General features: G+C 44.9%; 1 long non-coding RNA gene across 2 annotated transcripts; it reads right to left on the bottom strand.

Annotated features, from left to right (window-relative positions):
* Positions 1–9,372: 9,372 nt before the first annotated feature.
* LOC125544631 (uncharacterized) lies at positions 9,373–13,694 on the bottom strand. 2 transcript variants are annotated; one of them, XR_007299577.2, is made up of 4 exons: positions 13,144–13,694; positions 11,362–11,529; positions 11,003–11,271; positions 9,373–10,425 (listed from the first exon to the last, which is right to left on the bottom strand). It is a non-coding gene; the product is annotated as an uncharacterized LOC125544631 (long non-coding RNA). The 2 variants fall into 2 exon arrangements; XR_007299576.2 differs by having other exon boundaries at positions 9,373–10,053; positions 13,144–13,692.
* Between the last annotated feature and the right edge of the window lie 5,679 nt (positions 13,695–19,373).

Here is a 19,373-nt window from a genome sequence, read left to right as displayed (position 1 = left end):
GGGTGCTTTGTGATGGGTTCGATCTTGCAGTGCTCAATCTCGGTGACAGAAGGAGACAATATGGGATTTATTTCATATGTGAGTTTATCTTGTCTACATTATGTCATCTTGCTTAAGACATTACTCCGTTCTTTCATGAACTTAATACACTAGATGCATGCTGGATAGTGGTCGATGTGTGGAGTAATAGTAGTAGATGCAGAATCGTTTTGGTCTACTAATCTAGAACGTGATGCCTATATACATGATCCTTGCCTTGGATATCGTCATAATTATTTGCTTTTCTATCAATTGCCCAACAGTAATTTGTCTATCCACTGTATGCTATTTTCTCGAGAGAAGCCTCTAGTGGAAACTATGGCCCCCAGTCTATTTTCTATCGTATATTAAAACCAAAAATACCTTGCTAAAATTTTCTTTTATTTAATTTATTTTGTATTTTTGTCAGATCTATGTATCAAAACCTATACAATTTAATCTTGCTCATAACCGTTGAGGGATTGACAACCCCTCTACACGTTGGGTTACAAGTATTTGTTGTTTGCGTGCAGATACTATTTACATAGTGTTGCTTGGTTCTCCTACTGGATTGATAACCTTGGTTTCATAACTGAGGGAAATACCCATCTCTACTGTACTGCATCATCCTCTCCTCTTCGGGGAAATCCCAACGCATATCACAAATAGCATCTGTTCCGTTGGAACCACGGGGGGCCAAATGAGCTCGTGGGCACTGAGTTCGATGACAGCAATGGACATCGGAGCTTGGCCAAGCGGAGTGAGGTCCCTGAGGACGCATGGCTTGATATCAATGTGTTGGTCAGCTTCCGGGGAGCACCAAAGTGGTCGGGAAGCAGAGGAGGATAAGCGGGGGTCACCGGAGGAAGAGACTGAGGTGGCGACGCTCTCGACGTACAGGAGGAGACATGGGTTGCGGCTGGCGAGGGGGCCCTGCTGGTCAAATACCGCTTCAACCTCATCCACGTCAGCAAATTGCCGAAGTAAACCCACCCATGATGGTTTTTGAACTGTATTGGATAGTTCAGGGGGTCAAGAGAGCAGAAAAGTAGTTCGGGGGGTTATGTGAACCAGCCACTTTGTTCATGGTAGTAAAATGGACTTTTTTCCTTAAAAACGAATGTATGGTCGACGTCATTTTGATGGTAACCCATAGAGCATACTTCCATTCTAAATCTCCCAATCCATGCTCTAGGTGATTGCTTTAATCGGTATAATGATTTTTTAGCTTGCACACTTTCCTACTGTCGCTTGACTAGTGAAACCAGGGCTATTTACATATACATTTCCTCTTGTAGATCTCCATGAAGAAAAGCATTTTGACATCCATCTGGTGCAATTTCAAATTTTTATTTGCAACTATGGAGATCAAGGCTCTAATTTTATTCATCTTTGCTACCAGGGAAAATGTCTCATCATAATATATTGCATAGGGTTGACTATACCCCTTAGCTATCAAATATGCCTTATATCTTTCTATCTTCCCCTCGAAGATTTGCTTAACAAAAAAAACACTTACATCCCACTACCTTTTATCTTGAGGAAGAGAAGTGACTACCTAGGTATTGTTTTTATCCAACGCCGTCATTCCTAAAGCATAGTAGCTCTCCATTCTTGGCATCTTTTAGACTCAAGTGCAGTTATGAAGGATCTGTATTGCGGACTAATAGATTCATATGAAATGAAGTGAGAGACATTATAAGTGTCTAATTTAGCATGTAGCTTACAAGTTGTACTTCTGGTTGTCTTCCTTCTAGCGATTGGCAGATCCAAGTCAACATCACGTGCCACTTCAGCTTCATCATTAGAGAGAGCCATAAGTTGTACTAGTGGCAACGGAGGTTCTAAGACCAAATCATGTGTTTCTCCTTCATGCACATTCTAAATTTCTGAATCAGATTTGGTGCGATCATTTCCTCCCCCCCCCCCCTGTTTATGATACTCCTCCCCATCACCTTGTGGCTCCTCTCCCTCTTATGTTGTTATGCTTATACGCATTGTCCCAATAATCAGATTCATTGCACATTTCGAATCATTAATATTTTCATTCTCCTCTCTAGGAGTATTGCACACATCATTATTGTCATATGCATATAAGTCAAGAAAAACATCAGAAAAATCAACTGGATTCCCATAAAATGACTCATTTTTAAGCACTCCATCCATGCTAGTGAACATCCTCCTTCTAGAAGGACACCAACAATTATAGCCCTTTTGACTCTCAGAATAGCCCACTAGAATACATTTTAGGGATCTAGAGTCCAATTTGCTTATTGACGGTATGTAATATTTTACGAAGCGCACACAGCTTAGGTGGAACCACATATGTGTTCTTCCCAGTTAAACTCTCTATGAGAGTTTTGAAATTCAACACTCTATAGGGAATTCTATTAATCAAATATGCAGTTGTCCTCGGGATTTCTTGGTCGCAACCAAGCTGGTGGAGAAGAAGAGAGGAGAGTTCAGGTAAGTTCTACTTTCTTTCTCATTCATTCTTCTTCTTGCATATACACTGCATATATCCACAACACACGCACCTCCGTTTCCCATTTTAGCCCTTACTACACCTAACAATAGCGCATAGCCCTCCAATACTGCTCCCTTCTTTATTAGTTGCACAAATACCATTAGTGGACAAATAATTTCAGGGGGGCAGCCTGTTCGTCTATGATACATGGATAGAATTGCATATTCACAACTCTTTTACGGAATACCAAAAACCATATGTTAAATAAATTTAGTTATTACAAAAACGTTTTTATAAAGAAAGAAACTATTGGTAAGTCCTTGAATAAATCAGCATCGTCTTCCTTCTGCATTCATGAGCGGTGCGTCGTGAGCAAAGCTCATTGCCACCTTTGGTCCTCTGTCTCATTGGAGTAATCTTGTTGAAACTCAAAAACATAGAAGTAGAGGTTCGAAAGTGGTCGATGCAGACTAGAAAAGGCCAATGACTGTGAACTGGATAGATTGTCGCTCCACGTCACTGGGAAGGGCTAGAACATAATCTTAACTCCAACCTGACAGAGGAGGGACCACAAACCTCACAAGTTCCCGGATGGAGCCATATCTGGCTAAGCTTCATCAGACAGAGATGGAACTGGAGAATAAAAACACAACCCAGTGTCATGCTGTGAACAAACGGTAATCATGCCAAACTGAGTACCCAATGTTCGGCACCGTCCTCTGATTCGTCAACGCCACTCTGAGAAAGGACATCAACATGAGAAAAGTCGAGGAAGCAATATTCACATCGTCACTACTGTCTCAACTCCACCAAAGGGAAAGAACTCCCATGAGAAATGGATTGCGACACTCAGATCTGAGATTCTCCCATCCTCCCACCGTCGCTGCGACCGACAGATGCCAGGAAACCCACCATGGCGCCGCTGGCTCGTGGGGAAGAGGAAGCCGCCTCCTAATCGCCCTTACAAGAAAACCCAGCATATCTGCAACTCAATACCTTAACATAACATTTCAGGTAGAAAAAAAATAAACTTTTGCAGCCCACACAGAGTCAGCTTTTTCAACGGTATGAAAAAAATTCGGGTACATTAATTCTGGGGTTGCTTCTAACATCAATATGGTGACGTGAAATGCAGTACACCAAGATGACATTATTGATTTTCTTTCTTTGAGACTATGGCGTCATTGTTTTTTCAAAAAGGTTTCGAGCGCCATGCTACCGACCGAGACCATCCTGACGTCTTTGGTCTGGAGACGTGTCCTGCTCGCGCAGCGAACAGACTCCGGCAGAGGGCAGAGCAACACCCACGTCCCGGTGCCATTCCGTGCTTCCACGTACGCACCACGTATGGGTGTACCGACGCCCGTTCGATATGAATCGTTCGGACATGTCGTGCCTATGGAAAACTGGCCCGCCCTCAAGATCGAAGGCAGAAATGCAGCTGACGGATCAGAGAAGCAAAGCTATTTTCTCATACGCACACGCCCGATTTGTGATGTCTGTCCATGGTCTGCCATCATCGATGCCAACGGCGCCAGAACTTGCACATGCATGTATACGCTCGTACCATTCTGGTTTAAACCGCATCCTCTCCTACACAATACAGATCAAGCACGCTGCAGCTTGCTTGTTGACAGAGTCATATGGGAACTTTGTGCGATGCACGTAAGAGCAACTACGGTGCTGCTTGCACGAGCAGCCCGGGCGTCCAACCTCCGCTGCCGCCAGCAACCCCCCCCCCCCCCCCCCTCCCCTTGCCCCGCCGCCGTCGGGCGAAGCCCGCATGGCGTCGGCGGCGGCGGGGCCTCCCCTCCCTCTCGTGTGGCTCTCGTGACGCGGGGCTTTGGATCTCGCGAAGGCGCGGCTAGGCAGTGACAGTTCCACCCCACATGGATCTCGGGCCTCCTTCTTCTTCCTTGCTCTATTTGGTGCGCCGCCGGCTGCGGGGATGGCCTCCTCGCGTTCTTGGGGCCGTGGTGCCCCTCTGCGCTCGCGTCGATGTGTCGCCTCCTTCGTCCAAGCCCAGGGGTGGGCTGGTCTGGTCCTGCCAGATCTGGCCATGCAGGTGATGCCGCCGATTTGAGGGCTCGGGTCCATGGTTGTACTTGTAGGCCATGGTCGACGGGAGGGGCGCGGGGTCGTCCAAGGGCGTAAAAGTGGTCCCTTTCATCTCGTTTCTTCGGTGGGCGGTAACCGATGGCTAGGCTGGGCTTGGAGGCGGCGAGATCTGGGATGCCGGGGCGGCGGCCCTGGAAGGTGGACTGCGCGTCGGCTCTTCGACGAGCGGTGTTGCGGTGGTGGTGGTGTTTCTCCTTGGCTGTGCGGGCAGCGAGGAGCGAGGCGGCGGGGATTCTGACGATGGCATTGCTTCGGCAGGGGAATCGTCCAGATCGTGGTGTGGAGGCCTGTTTTGGTGGCGGTGGACTTGGACTGTGGTACTTCGATGTGGCTCGAGAGTGTCTTCGGGCGAAAGCTCAGCGCTTTGACGCCGACGGTGGCGATGCCTGTGGGTGTCGTGTCCCTCTTGAGGGCGTCGTTGTGGTATCTCTCCCCGCGTCGGGGCTCCGGGTTAAAACCCTTGACCGTGACTTCGGTCTCGATGGCAGCGTCCTGTTGCGTCGTCACCCTCTTGGGGGCGTTGTCGTCGAGCGCAGGTGGCCTCCGGTTGCGTTTCTTCGCCGTCGGCGGGCGAGCTCGGATCCTATCTCGGTACTCCTTCAGCTCTGGCTTGGGGCGGTGCCGACAGCTTCCTATCTCCCCTTACACGTGACGTCGAAGGCATCGCTCTCGGTCCTTGTTGTGTGCAGGCATGATCGGTGCTCCACGGTCGGGAGCTAGAGGGCAGGGGTGCCCTCTCTAGCACAAATTGGTGTGTGTGTGTGTGTGTGTGTGTGTGTGTTGCATAGACGTCCGGTGGTTTCTCATGGAGGCGTGGTCTCTTTTCTAGTTAGTAGCCTTGGGTGTGTCTTGATGAAGTGTGGGCACTCTTGTAAACTTGTTCTATCTTTGATATGCTTTGTAAGAGGTTTCCCTCATCACTTTGTATCGGTTCGGCTGTGGGCTTTATATATAAAGCGGGGCGAAAGCCTTTTTCGGTTAGAGCATCTACAACCGACTTGACAAATCCGGCCCCTTAAACGCCCGCGGACGTGTCCGTGCACCCTCGCGGGCGCATCCGAACGGGCCCTCATATTTTCTTTCGTGCATCCACATATCTCAAATCCGGCCTCTCAAATCCATGCAAATACATGGACGTCAATCGTGCACCACAATGTCGCACGTAAATAACAAATGTTGGTATCAAGCATACATAGTGTTTACATAAAATTTATTTGAAGTGTCAAACTCAAGCATTGCCTCCTTGGTTGCCATTGTGCATCCACGTGTGTACCTGCTGATTTCAAAGATTCTGATGCATCTGTAGAAAGTTCATAAGCTGAGCCGCATCTTGATCTTCCGCACAATTCCCCAACGAGCCTGAAGCACACCAAATGCCCTCTCCACGTCCTTCCTAGCCGCTTCCTGCATTGTTGCAAAGTGGCTCTGTTTATTGTGCAGTAGCTTTGCTCCGGACACTCTGTCCCGGTTGATCACTCTTCTCCCTTTGATTGAGCCCTTGAAGTTGAGAATATGCTCCATTTGTCGGTCCATTTCCTCTTGCATGCTCATGAGCATGATCATGTCCACTTTTTCGTCTGAATCCAATGGATCGAAGAACTCATCTTGAATCATTTGGTCAAGCTCCGTCAGGCCATACTCCTCGTCCAATGAAGTATCAGAATCCATCATGTACTTAATAAAATCACAATAATTCCGGTCGGTCAATGTGTCGAACACATCAAGCGTAAGGCGGAGCCGGATAGTTGCCGGACGTACCACGGTGGCGTCCGAGCCGGCGAAAACGTCCCCCACAGCGAGGATGGAAGCGCTTTTCCAGAGCTGGCGGCAGAGAGCCTGGAAACGGCTGCGGAGCGTGCGCGGCGGCGGAGATACGAGCCAGACAGCGCGAAGGAGAAAGAATAGAGAACAAATGGATCCGACAGCTCGGGGTGGCTTTGGTGCAATTTGAAGTGGGGTCAGGCTGTTGGGTCCGACGTGGCAAACGTGCCCGGGCCCCCCATATCCCCCCCCCCCCCCTTCCCCCCATATTTAGGTTGGATATGGGGTGCTGGTCAGCCCAGGCGTTTGAGGGCCGGTCGAGAGAACCGTCTAGGTCAAAAAATCGTAACCAGACGGCCTGTCCGGACGTTTGAGACGGATTTGAGAGGTCCGGTTGTAGATGCTTTAATGCACATGCATAGCTCAACTCATGTGCACCACATAAGCGGATGGTGTATACTTATATAGCAGAAACTTGAGAGACAAAAGCATGTGAATTACTCGATCGAGCGGTCCAAGTGGTGCTGCGTCTTCCTCATCACGCCGGACCGTACTCATTTTGATCTCGCATAGCTGGGGCCCGGTGCACAGTGCAGCAGCGTGCCTACCCGAAACGAGGAAGACCCTACTGCCTCTCCTAGCTGCGTACGTGTGTGATTCATAAATATCAAACACATTCCGGATGCCTACACGCCGCGCACGTATTGGTGCTGTTGCACATGGCGTCTGTCCTTTTTTGGTGACTCGCCGTGCATATCGACTACGTGCTAGCAAGTGATGCTCACGCGCATGTTCTTGCCCTAGCCGGGTGGCAATGGCTACACCGACCACAACCACAATGCTGTACTAGCCAAGCTTTAGGATTGCTGAAGCAACACAAGATAATTTCGTTGGACCAGAAACGTACGTGTTATAGTGTCGACACTTTCTTTCGATAAAATATAGACGTGGCCAGTTCTGCAGGGGTTTTGGATAAGTGAAGGTGTCCATTTAGAAGGTCAACAACCAACCTTCTTTGTCGACTATCGATTAATTAACGGGAAACCACAGGTTGGTTGGATGCAAATGCAAAAAAGAGATTTTTCAGTCGTTTTATCATATAATTCCATAATAGTAACACTCCACTTACATGCTTGTTAGAAAAATAATGGTCAAAATTTAAAGACTCTGCAAAATCAATAAGGACACCTATGCAGATTTTGGTTGGTTAATTAGTTTTTTTGCGGTGGAACCTATCCCCCCGGCCCGGATTCAAGTACCTATTTAGCATGATTGCTTGTATTTTTCTGTACTTAATCTAGACTTTCCAACATTGTTGCTTTAGTGGGAGACAACATGTCTGTCGACTATGAGGTTTTAGTGATGACAAATTTATCGGCTCGGTCTCCCAAAGGTGATCGTAAAAGTAGGACACGCATGCATGCACACGCTTATATGGGCGAGTGTAAGTGCATGTATGCAAGCATTTGTGTTGCATTTATGATAAAGGACATCTATGTTGAAATGAAGGAAATGCATATCCAACCTGGCTTTAAGATGCACCGAATGTATGTCAACGATGATCGTGACATGCATACATCATCTCCTTCTTCATATCTAAAAACAAGATGTCCTAAGCCATTAAGTATTCCATTCCTATTGCCCACTAGGTATGCTCCCAATAACCCCCTTGGTTAGTGTAGATATAGCTAGTTCTTGAATCCCAATAAATCAATACAATTAATGTGGAATGTGGATCAACATCGTTGGATGTAAAATGGGCTTAGTTAAGTAAAGGAAGTCACTGAGTATGACATAGAGCGGAAACATGATAAAACAGACTTGTTCGTAAGGGCTTTCATGAAAGGGTGTAGATGTTGTTGGGCAGGCATGTAGAAGAGGACACAATGTAGAAAGGTAATGATAAAGACCGACTCCAATCGCGTCAATGCCACTACTACAAAAGCAATTACGAACTAATGGTCATCTATCACAAGCATGTAGTCAGCCATCCGTAGTTGCTGATACATGCATTATGCATCATAAATTTAGCACTATTTAATATATTTAATCTGCACTGAATATATCTTGTCAACAATTATATTCTCATTAAGGGCTACATTGGTCGATCGATGTGATCCTGCATTCTGAAAAGGAGCGATAATTAGGAGATTTATGTATGCTATAACAATGTGTTAAAAACATGACAAAGTTTATCTGTGAAAATAAAACCATAACTAAACGGGTGTCGAGCGAGGCTCGTGAGCCCAATAAAATAGGTTGTCATGCTAGAGGGACACGTCACCCTAATGTGTGGGCCTTGTAGGGTGCCTTTACGACCCCTCCTTTTTACAAGATGTCCTTCATACCCTAAAATAGATACTAGATGCTTGGTGAAAGTAAAAAAAGGCTGCAATAGAATGCAAAAGTCATTTTATCACAACTAGTAAGCTGTCACGTGCAACACACGTCTAACAAAGTAGAAAACGATTTTCTCATTCATCTAATTATGACTTATGAAGCAATAAATAACATCATATATTAATTTCTGGATGCAAGATTTAAGTAAATAATTGCAGAGAAAACATTTAGGCAAGATTTCGGAACCTCTCGACTTACAAATTGCAATGCACGGACAAGCATTTTTTTTCGAGGAAACAAAAACAAGCATCTAACCGTTGTACTCCCTCCGTTCGTTTTTATAAGGCGTTTTGGAGAACTGATTTTGAACTATTTAGAGCATGTTCTGAGCAGGCTTAAATGTCTTATATAAGTGAACATAGGGAGTAATAAATAACTGGTAACCCAAAAATCTACTGTAGTTATGTCACAGCGTACTGGTTTTCTTATTCTATTATGGCAATTTCGGAGGTGGCTCTATGCTTTATCTACCCCCTACACAGATGAGTCGTATTCATCTCATGCATCAGATACAATTATATTCTTGTGAAGCAAGTTGATTATACAAGTATAATGTGTTGTTTCATCGCAGAAAAAACACAATATTCCATTCATGAAATCCTTGAGTATGCACGCACAAAAAAATCAACTATACCCATATTACATCACAAAAACAAGTATTTTAGTATTACAGCTTAAAGAAAATACATTTGTATTCCATCGCAAGCAAGGATATGTTAGTCGAAGTTAGTTTTACAGCCAGACCCATACAGGTAGATTTTGTCTAATAGAGGGGAAAAGGGAGGCCCAAAACCTCAGCCCCCCACCATGCATCCGGAACAACTATAACAAAATCATATCTTGAATGTGGTGTCATTGACTTAATGTTCCAATTTTTCCTAACGCCATACGAGGTGAGTCCATGAAAATGCTTTTTCTCCTCCTTTGAAACCTGATCGCCATCCACCAGTCATAGATGGGAGCGATGTTTTAGGAACTGGGGGAGACAACACCTGGTATCATGACCAAAAGGCCACCCTGGCCATACTTGCCTCGCAAAGCTGGCCGTCTCTTCGCAAGAGCCACACGTCGGGCAAATCTCACTGCCTGGCCATCTCTAGCGCAACAGCTTATTGGCCATGAGGATGTGGCCATGCCAAACGAACCAGGATGAGGACCTCACTTTGTTATATATATGCAACCTAATACATAGCTTGAGGAAACAGAGCTTGCATTCTTCAGTCAGGCTGCATTTACTCGCCTGTGGAAACAGAGCTTTAGTTTTTCTTATAGCCACTGAAGTCTGATATCTGCACACAACAATCTCCACATGATCAAGTTTGCTGAAACAAATTATCTCTGCACACAACATTGCTAGTGTGATAAAATTTGCAACGTAAACTTATAAGTGCAAGGTCATATAAACAATCGAGTTTATCTTGTTAATCCTTTGGAACCAAAAGTAGCAATTGCAAAATGATGGTCTAAATTGACATTCATCAGCCTACATGCTTTATTTTGCCCTCTTTTAACTATATTTTGCCCTCTTCTAAAACAACATACCCCTCTCTCTTGTGTACTCGACGGAGGAATACAATTATGATGTACACAGATGCTTATTATGACCGATCCCTCTCTATGCACCTTAGTTTATATTCAGTCTCAAGCTGGCCAACACGAATCTACAATAAAAGTGACTGTAGTTACTTCTTCGGCTACTCGGCATGATGCTGCGGCTCAAGTCATCATACTGGAAAAAATATGGTCGCCTCCTCATTTCATCGCATAATGCTACCAGTAGGCTGAAGTCATGATGCTAGAAAATACATGGTTGCCTCATCTCATCAGATAATGCTACTGGTATTAAAGCAATTAACTCCCAAGACTCAAGTATGAATCCACACAAATGGCAATTGAGACCCACTATCAGTTTCATTCGCCAGAAGGGATACATGAGCGATGCTATCTTCAGACGTATTTTTGGAAATCAATACAAGAAAGCTCACAACTTAGCTAGGAACACTTTCTTCCATATCCTTCTCTATTTCTTGTATGAATTATTGTGATGTTTCTTGCCCATTCAATCATGTTTTTAGCAGTGACATGTACTCAAATGTAATATGTTGCTCACAAGAAATGTCCCTCGAGGGAGCTTTTCCTTGAAAAAACATTGCAAACGATAATCTTTTTCTGCCAATCTTATTGGAAAACATAATCATGATATGAAAACGGCAACTTATAGGGAGCGAGAACAGATACCTAGGACTTTTAGTTGTGGAAGTAAGCAACGGTGGTGGTGGCTCCCACGTCCTCGGAGGCAGTGAAACAAGGACTCCGAAATTTCCTTGTTCATTGTTCAAGGGCTGCTTGGAAGGGAGGTAATTTAAAAATTAGTCAACAATAATACTTGGGATGTTTGATTCATATCAACTCATATTGCACAACAAAAAATTGCAATGAAAAACAGAGAACAAGAAAATGAGTATTCTTATTGTGGTATCTAGAAACTTGTTCTCCCAGTGGAAAACCTGCATGCATCGAAATATAGGACATCGTGGTGAACAATTTGAATAATATTCTTATTGTAGTATAATGAGAGCAGAACATAGGGCACAAACCTGTAGGGTTGGAATTTTGCATTGCAGAGACTACAGGTGCTTATACAAGTTCTTAAACCTCCTAGAAAAAGGTACTTGCATTGGGCAAGGTATCTTTAATTATGACGTTTGAAGTTTGATCACTGCCCGTATTCTCGCTTTAACCACCCACGGAGCAGGAAGAGGTTCCTGCATTGGACATGCACCGAAATAATCTAAACATTTATGGAAGGAAAAGTGGTCTGATTTTACATAACAGATGGAGTCAAATAGTGTCTCCAGCCAGATTAGTAGCAGTTTACTGATTCACTTCTATGTAGAAGTTATGTCTTGTATGAGCAGATTGGGGTGGGTAATGGGTCCCAGAAATTTCAACACTACATCTAAGTGATACGAAATTAATTCATTAAATAACTATTGTTCCCAATCATGCACAAGAAAACGGTCACAAATGACATACGCGAATGTAATCATCATTCCCACGGTCCCACCTCGTCCTGATTGCCAGTCACAATATTATGCAAAGAAAATTTGCATGAAGCAACAAAACAATTGATGTTTCTGATGGAACTCAGGCTGCAAGTGGACGCGGGCTGTCCGCGGTGCCCACGTCCAAGCCCACATAATTTACGATCGTGGACACCCACGGTTAGAGCACCGAGAGATGCGGATTATGTGGGATGTCCTGCGGCGCCCACATCAAACCCACATCCCTTCTGAGTCGAACGTCAGTCGTGCGGATTAGCCCGATTATGACATGCCGCCATGGTCGCGGCGCCACCGTGTACCTTCCCCATGGCCGCCCAGCGCCGCTGTCCAACTCCGCTATGGACGCCGTAATGTCGTCGTCAACCTCCGCCATGTACAGGTGCAGTTCAATCTTCTTCTTCCCCTCTCTCATCTGTGATTTATTTCCTATCGACTACTACATCTTCAGCCAATTTCCTCTAAATTGTTCAGAGCAAAGCCGATTCATTCTACCCTGTTGAATCACGTATCATCTGTGGCCTGATAATGCGAGTCAGCGGTTGTGGTATCTTCCCTCCTCATCCAATCCTCCTTGATTTCTTCTTCTCTCAAGAACGCCATGAAGAAGCTCGCTGCTTCAAGGAACATCAGCTGCAAGCAAGCAGATTGCACCCTGCTCACCTCTTATTTTGATCTTATAACAGTGGCACTTCTAAAATCATTTTCGATGTGATTCTTCTACTGAAGCGACGCCCGCCGAACCACTGAGCTGCGACTTCGTAGAGGCAGAGGATTACCACTCCCAGATAAACAAAAGTACTACAAAAAAGATATAATTTGCAGTGTCAACTCTGAAGATTCTCCACCTGATATAATGAAGCCTGAACTTCTCTGCTCCTTCCATGTCCATTGCAAAACAGAAAATATAAGCTTGAGCCTGTGATTTACATAGGGATTACGTGGGATGTGGGATGCCCACTTATCCCGTGAAAAATTATGTGGACATATGCTGGATTCCCACTAATGCTACGGGGCAGATGTGGGCGTGTTTGCGGGCTCCTGCGGAACGTCCCACTTGCAGCCTGAGATCGAACGCAACATATGTATCCCCTCGTCCAAGCACGGCCATCTTGAACCACAAGGATGTGCAGATTCACATTTCTCCAATCCAATGGCAAACACTGAAGCTAATCAAAATCAGCAGCAGTCGCGGTCACCACTCTCACGGCATTCCACGCACGCGGCATGAACAGCACGCGTCGAACACCTTGTCGCATATGCAATCAAAGGACGCAAGAGGGAAAACAGGCGAACCGGGAGCAGAGCTGCGCTCACCTCGGGGTCCTCGAGAGGCTGCGCGCCCGAGACCTCGTTGGCCGTTGCCTGAGACCTCGTTGGCCGTTGGCGCCCGGAACCAGTCGACGGTCAGCACGGTCCGAATCAGGCGTTGCCTGGCCTCCCGGTGCTCCTCGTCCTCGTAGTCGATGTTGTCCTCCTCGTCCTCCGACTCGAAGCTGCCGCCCCGACGGCCGCGGGCCCCCCTGCCCTGCGGCCCTCCAGCTTGTCGTCATCCTCCTCTCCCGCGGACACCCACCGCCACTCCATGGATGGCGCCTTCCGCATGCCAGCCGCCATTCCCGAGCTGTGGCCTCGATCAGATCGAGAGACGAGAGGACGGGGCAAGGCCAGGGAAATCCTCCCGCCAAGCTGAGCGGCTGCGGAGGATGATTGGATCGGCGGGCGGCGAACGGCGTGGGAGGCGGCGGGAGGATCGGCGCGGGAGGCGGCCCGTCCGTGCTGTGGCGAACGGCTGGCGTCTGTTGGGAGGAGGAGGAGTAGGCGAAAGTCGTGCGGGCATGGTGCGCAGCGGTTTTTTTTTCTGAACGGCGAACAGGGTTAGTGATCGACGGATTACCGGCTTAATTCAGTGGCTTATAGCGTTAAACATGGAAAGATTAGGAGCCATTAGATCTTGCTAATGGATGGATCTGATTATTTGGTTCTTCGTCTTCTCTTTTTTTTATAGGAGTAGTAGATGAAGGGATGGATTCTACACTATTGTGGCCTCGAGCACCGAAGCAACATGGGAAGCACCATTTTCACCCGCAACATCACCATCTTTAATGTCTTTCATATGCAGTGTTTACCGATTGGAGCTCATAACCCGCTATCGGTGTTGTCTCTCTATTGTTGATTGATATTTCGTGGTTGACGTAGAATTTATAATTTAAGATTATATACCATATTCATTAAAACTTTAATTTTGTGTACCAGGCAGAATTTCCACAACCATTGTACATGTCAGATATGGGTTGGCGTGTAGCTCCTCTTTTGGGGGGGCTATATATTTTTCTCCTCTCGCTTTCTTGAATGGGCGTGTGAGCTATGTCTCCCTTATTGTGAGACATAGCTCCAGTTCGCCTCTTGCACGAGGTTAGTGGGTCAGCCCAGTAGTATACTTGCCACTGCGCGAGTTTGTTTCTTTTAGCTCTTTGTGTTTTTCAGTTTTGGGTTTCACTATTTACAATTGGTTTTCTTCATATTTTTTCTATTTTGTTTTTCCCTTTTCTATTCTCCCTCTGGTTTCTTTGTAGATTTCGCCGGTTTTAATTATTTTTCTTTTATTTTTTCCTTTCTTATTTAACACATGTCTACTTTTTCATACACACTATGCATTTTTCATATACATCAGAAACATTTCTTATACAAGTTTAATATATTTTCAAATACATGACTAACAGTTTTTGAAATATATGTTTTGATGCCTTTTTTTCATACAAATTGTAAAATTTGGTATACATCTAAAGCATTTTTCTACACATTTAGCATTTTCCAATACATGATTAATAATTTTCCAAATATATTTTTTGCAAGAAATGGAATACATGTTAAATATTCTTTAAATACACATCCAAATTTTTTTAATAATGTGGAAAACATTAACATATGGGCACTTTTTTACATTGTATACTGATAAAAAATGTCTCAAAAATATTTTTTGAAACGTGTGAAATTTTTTGAAAATGGAATTCAAAAAAGGCACATAAAAATGCTCATATGTTTCCAAAAAAACATTTCTTAAAATTTAAATAATGATTATACAATGTAAATCAATATTACCTTAATTCAAAATTGTACATGACATTTTCTTAAATGTTTGCGCATTTCAAAAAATATGTTTGTGAAATTCATAAAACAGATATACAATGTAAAATTAATGCTCACCTAGTTAAAGACTGGTTTGTATCCTTCTCAGCATGTATTTGTAAAATGTTCAACGAATATTCAAAAAATGTATTTAAGAAAATATAAATAACATATTTAAAAAATGTTCAGCGTGTACTGGAAAAATGTACAATGTCTTTTTAAAAAAGAAGAAGCAACCCCAGCCTCTGCATCTGGGAGATGCATGCAGCAATTTTATTGATTATTCTCGAGAACCTTACAAAGTAATACAACAATATGCCTGAATCCGCCATCTTGGCAACATCTGCCCCTACTCCAATCCATATGGTGAAGGGGTGCAAGCTGGGCCAAATACCCAGACCTCTCACTTAAGCCTAACATCTAAAGCCGAAGACCCCGACCGAGCCACATACCAGGTCCGGGGCACAAACCGGTCCGATGCACTCACATGTGTCGTCGCCGCCATCTGTCATTGGTCCATCTTCGGAGCAGATTGAGGTGCCAACCTTGGCAGGTGCCTCCGCCATCGACGCCACCATGACGCCAAACGACGACCTCCACCTACGCGAGTCCATCTTCAAGCAACGGACGCAGATCCATGTTAGGATAGGACCGCACCACCGCCGCCACCCATCACACACAAGCGCCACCCAGCCCCAAGGTTCCCAAAGCGGCGCCTTCAAGAAGGGAACGGTGTCGTGAGCGTCGTCACCTCCCAACAAAGTTAGGGCTTTCGCCCTGGAGACATGGGGGAAGGAGAAGTGAGGGGATCAGTCCATATCGACGCCTCCAAGGAGGGGAACGACGCCCTTAGGCGCGCCGTCGACGCAGCCGGCCATGGCCGACCAGGGATTTCGCTCGAATTAGATCCCCGCCACCAGCAGCGTCTCCTGTACAGAACCGGCGACCCAAGGAAGCGCGACCCGACCAGGCTGGCCCGCACGCCGAACAGGGGAGGAGGGGATGCGCCAGATCGCGCGCATCGGCCACCGCGGAAGCCGTCACCGACCGCCAACGATCACCAGATCCCGCCGCCCACGTGGCCGGGACGCCAGATCCATCGCCCGCACAGCTGCTAGTTGTACCTTGCCAATGGAGCCGCTGCTCCAGATCCGGGGTTTCCCACGCACAGGCAGGCAACCACCATGTACAATGTGTATTGAAAAAAAGCAGACATGTGTTGATAAAAGAAAAAAATAGAAAAAACTAAAAAAAACTCTTGATGAAACACAAAAAATCAAAGATAATTGGTGAAAGACAGACAAAAATAAATAGGTAAACGAACCACAGGAAAAACAGTCAAAACCTGAAAAACACCACGCAAAAAACTGGTCAAAACCACCACATAGACAAAACACAAGGCGAAAAACCACACAGAAAAAAAAGGTCAAAAGCTCTCCGAAAAAATCGCTCCCCAGAACCCGTACTGTGTCGGCCCATCTGCCTATCACTAGTGTCGAGACTTAGGGCATGTACAACGTTGTACAATCAGCTGTCTAGAAGGGGTTATAGCTAGGATTTTAGATGACGTGGAGGAGAGAAATTGAAGAGAGAGAAAGAGCCCGTCGATACAATTAACGACGATCTGCAGGGCTTGAAACTCAGTCACTACGGACAGCCTTTCTAGTGTTGTATCGAGTGTGTCTGCAAAAGACGGCAAATGCCCTTTTTAGAGAGTAGTAGCGGTGGGGTCGGCCGGAGGTGGATGGAATTTAACCTCATAGATAATGAAGAAATTTACTAATTTTACGGTGTTACCGATAGTAAGGAAAGACGTCTATTTGTATGAGGTGTTTTTAGCGCAGTCTACAGATAACGTGGAGAATCATTGCAGACAACAAGCGTCTAAACTGATGTACATGCCCTTACTTAGGACTTGCTACCGGCGATATATAGCTCCCATGCGCTCTTTCTCGGTATAAGCGAGACAAAGCAGCGCCCTTGAATATGGGCTGGCTGAAGGTGCTTTAACCTGTACGAGCCAAATGGATCTTAGCCTTTTCTTAGAGTAACTTCGGAGAAATGTGCATGCAAAAGTGCCAAAAAAAACTTCCATGAACTCTTGCATCTTGACAGAAATCCAATAAAAATTTACATGTGACATATTTGTTTGTTGAAATTTTGATAGCCTTCTATTCCGAAGTGTTTCCATACAAAAACATTACAACGCTTGTAAAAATTCTTATATACTTAAGTAGTAGTTGATCCCCATAACTTGTATTTATTTTAACATGCACACATGTCACATCATCAACTCCACTGCTTTATTTCTTTTAACATGCATGCATGCCTATACTAAGTCACTTAACATGCACACATCCCACTATCAACAACAATACGTTATTTCTCTCAACGTATAAGAAATATTACTTGATAAATATATTTTTGCATCTATATAGTAATAAAATATAATAAGTGATATGTATTTCTAATCTTTCTAATCTTTAGTCTCATTTCAAATTGAAAACAATCAAATCTCATAAGAAAAAAAATTATTACAGTTTTTCCCACATGTTTCCATAGCAACACGCGGGGTATCATCTACTTTCTTCAGTGCGAAAGGCCCCGACCATTAAATGGAATCGATACAAAGATGGCCAAATGGGCCGGTCCTAGCGTGCTATCTTGATGGCCCACATGCCCGGTCCATGGTGGGCCTGGTCGACATGTTTACAATTGGGTTGTGCCGGCACGTGACCCACCCTAGGGCCGTGTCTTGGGAGAGCAATTAGTTAACGAGCGCTCCTTTGGAAGCCTCACAACGATTAGCGACACTTGGCGCGCTCTCAGCCATTCGCCACGTGTCGCGCTCTGGACGTTCTCTCTGGATTTTGTTTTTTTATTTTTTTTGCACGCGTTTTTGGCTTTTTAAACTGGTTTTTTTCCGGGTTTTTTTTTTGATATTTTGGTTTTCCACCGGTCTTCCTTAACTTTTCAACAAAAAAATAAAAAAAATAGCAAAAAAAACGTGTTTTTTCCCTTTCATGTGAGTCACGGTTTTGCTTCCGCGAGACACACGGTTTTGCTTTCATGAGAGTCACGGCCGTGCCTCTCGAAAACGGAAAAAAACATGGTTTTTTTCTTTCGCAAGAGTCACGGTTGTGCCTCTCGGAAACGGAAAAAAACGTGTTTTCTATTTTCTTTCTTTCGCGAGAGTCACGGTTTTGCTTTCGCGAGAAGCATGATTATGCTTTCACGAGAGTCACGGCCGTGCCTCTTAGAAAGGGGGAGAATGTGTTTTCTATTTTTTTTTCTTTCGCGAGTCACGGGTTTGCTTTCGCAAAAGTCACGGTTGTGCTTTCACCAGAGTCACGGCCGTGCCTCCTCGGAAACGGAAAAAAACGTATTTTCTCTTTTTTTTTCTTCCACGAGAGTCACGGTTTTGCTTTCGCGAGAGGCACGGTTGTGATTCGTGAGAGGCACGGGCGTGCTTTTTCGAAAAGGGAAAAAACACGTGCTCCCGGTTCGGTCTTTTCGTCCGTTTTTTTTCATGAAAAAAGTTCGTCAAAACCTATCAACATGGTATCTAGTTTTGAAAATCTCGACACGAGGAATCTAACGGTGAAAACGGTTCGAGATTTGGACGCACGGTTTGAGAGATAAAACGTTTTGAATAAACAGATCTACGAAAAAAGGGAAAACTCTCAGGTCGTGACAAGTTGCGCGCTGCATGTGCGCCACTTGTCGCAACTACGGGAATTGGAGTGAGCTTTGCAACGAGTACTCCTTAATTAGTGATTTCGGTGTCTTGGCTGCGAAGCTGGACACGGCCCGTTAACTTTCTTCCGTTATTTTTATATACATTATTAGTTCTTCAAAACAGCCCAAATAGGCCGAAAAGAACCCAAAAATAGGGGGGGGGGGGGGGTAAACATGGCCAAACCCTATTCGGCGCCTTAAACGCCCGAATTAGGTGTTTCTGCAAATGGGCGCATACCCCTCCCTGCGCGATGGGCCGGCCCATTTATCCTATTATTCTGTTTCAGAACTGCAAAAAACTGCCGCCGGCGACACTCGAACTAGCACGCTCTGCCTTTTACCTTAGCTACGCTAGCCAACTTCGCAACTACCTTGCTCTGATTCGTGAGATCCTTTTTCTTTTATTGTATCTACTTTTAGTTTTCTTTTACTTTTTATTTCCCCGTTTCCTTTTTCTTATTCTTTTTCCAAAATGCATGATTTAAAAAAACAGTGAACTATTTTATTCAAAATCCTCGATGAATGTTTTTTAAAATTCAATGAACTTTTTTCGTGAACTTTCTAATTCGTAAACTCGATGAACTTTTTCTAAAGTTCAATTATGTTTTTTCAACTTTGATGAACTTTTTTCAAATTCGGTGAACTTTTATTCGATGAACATTTTTGACTTTCGTTGAACT

This window comes from Triticum urartu, chromosome 3A (assembly GCF_056163025.1).
Source record: "Triticum urartu cultivar PI428250 chromosome 3A, HENAU_Tu73, whole genome shotgun sequence".
Taxonomy (NCBI): Eukaryota; Viridiplantae; Streptophyta; class Magnoliopsida; order Poales; family Poaceae; genus Triticum; species Triticum urartu.
Note: the sequence above shows the minus strand (reverse complement) of the source record. Positions and strands in the feature narration are given on the sequence as shown.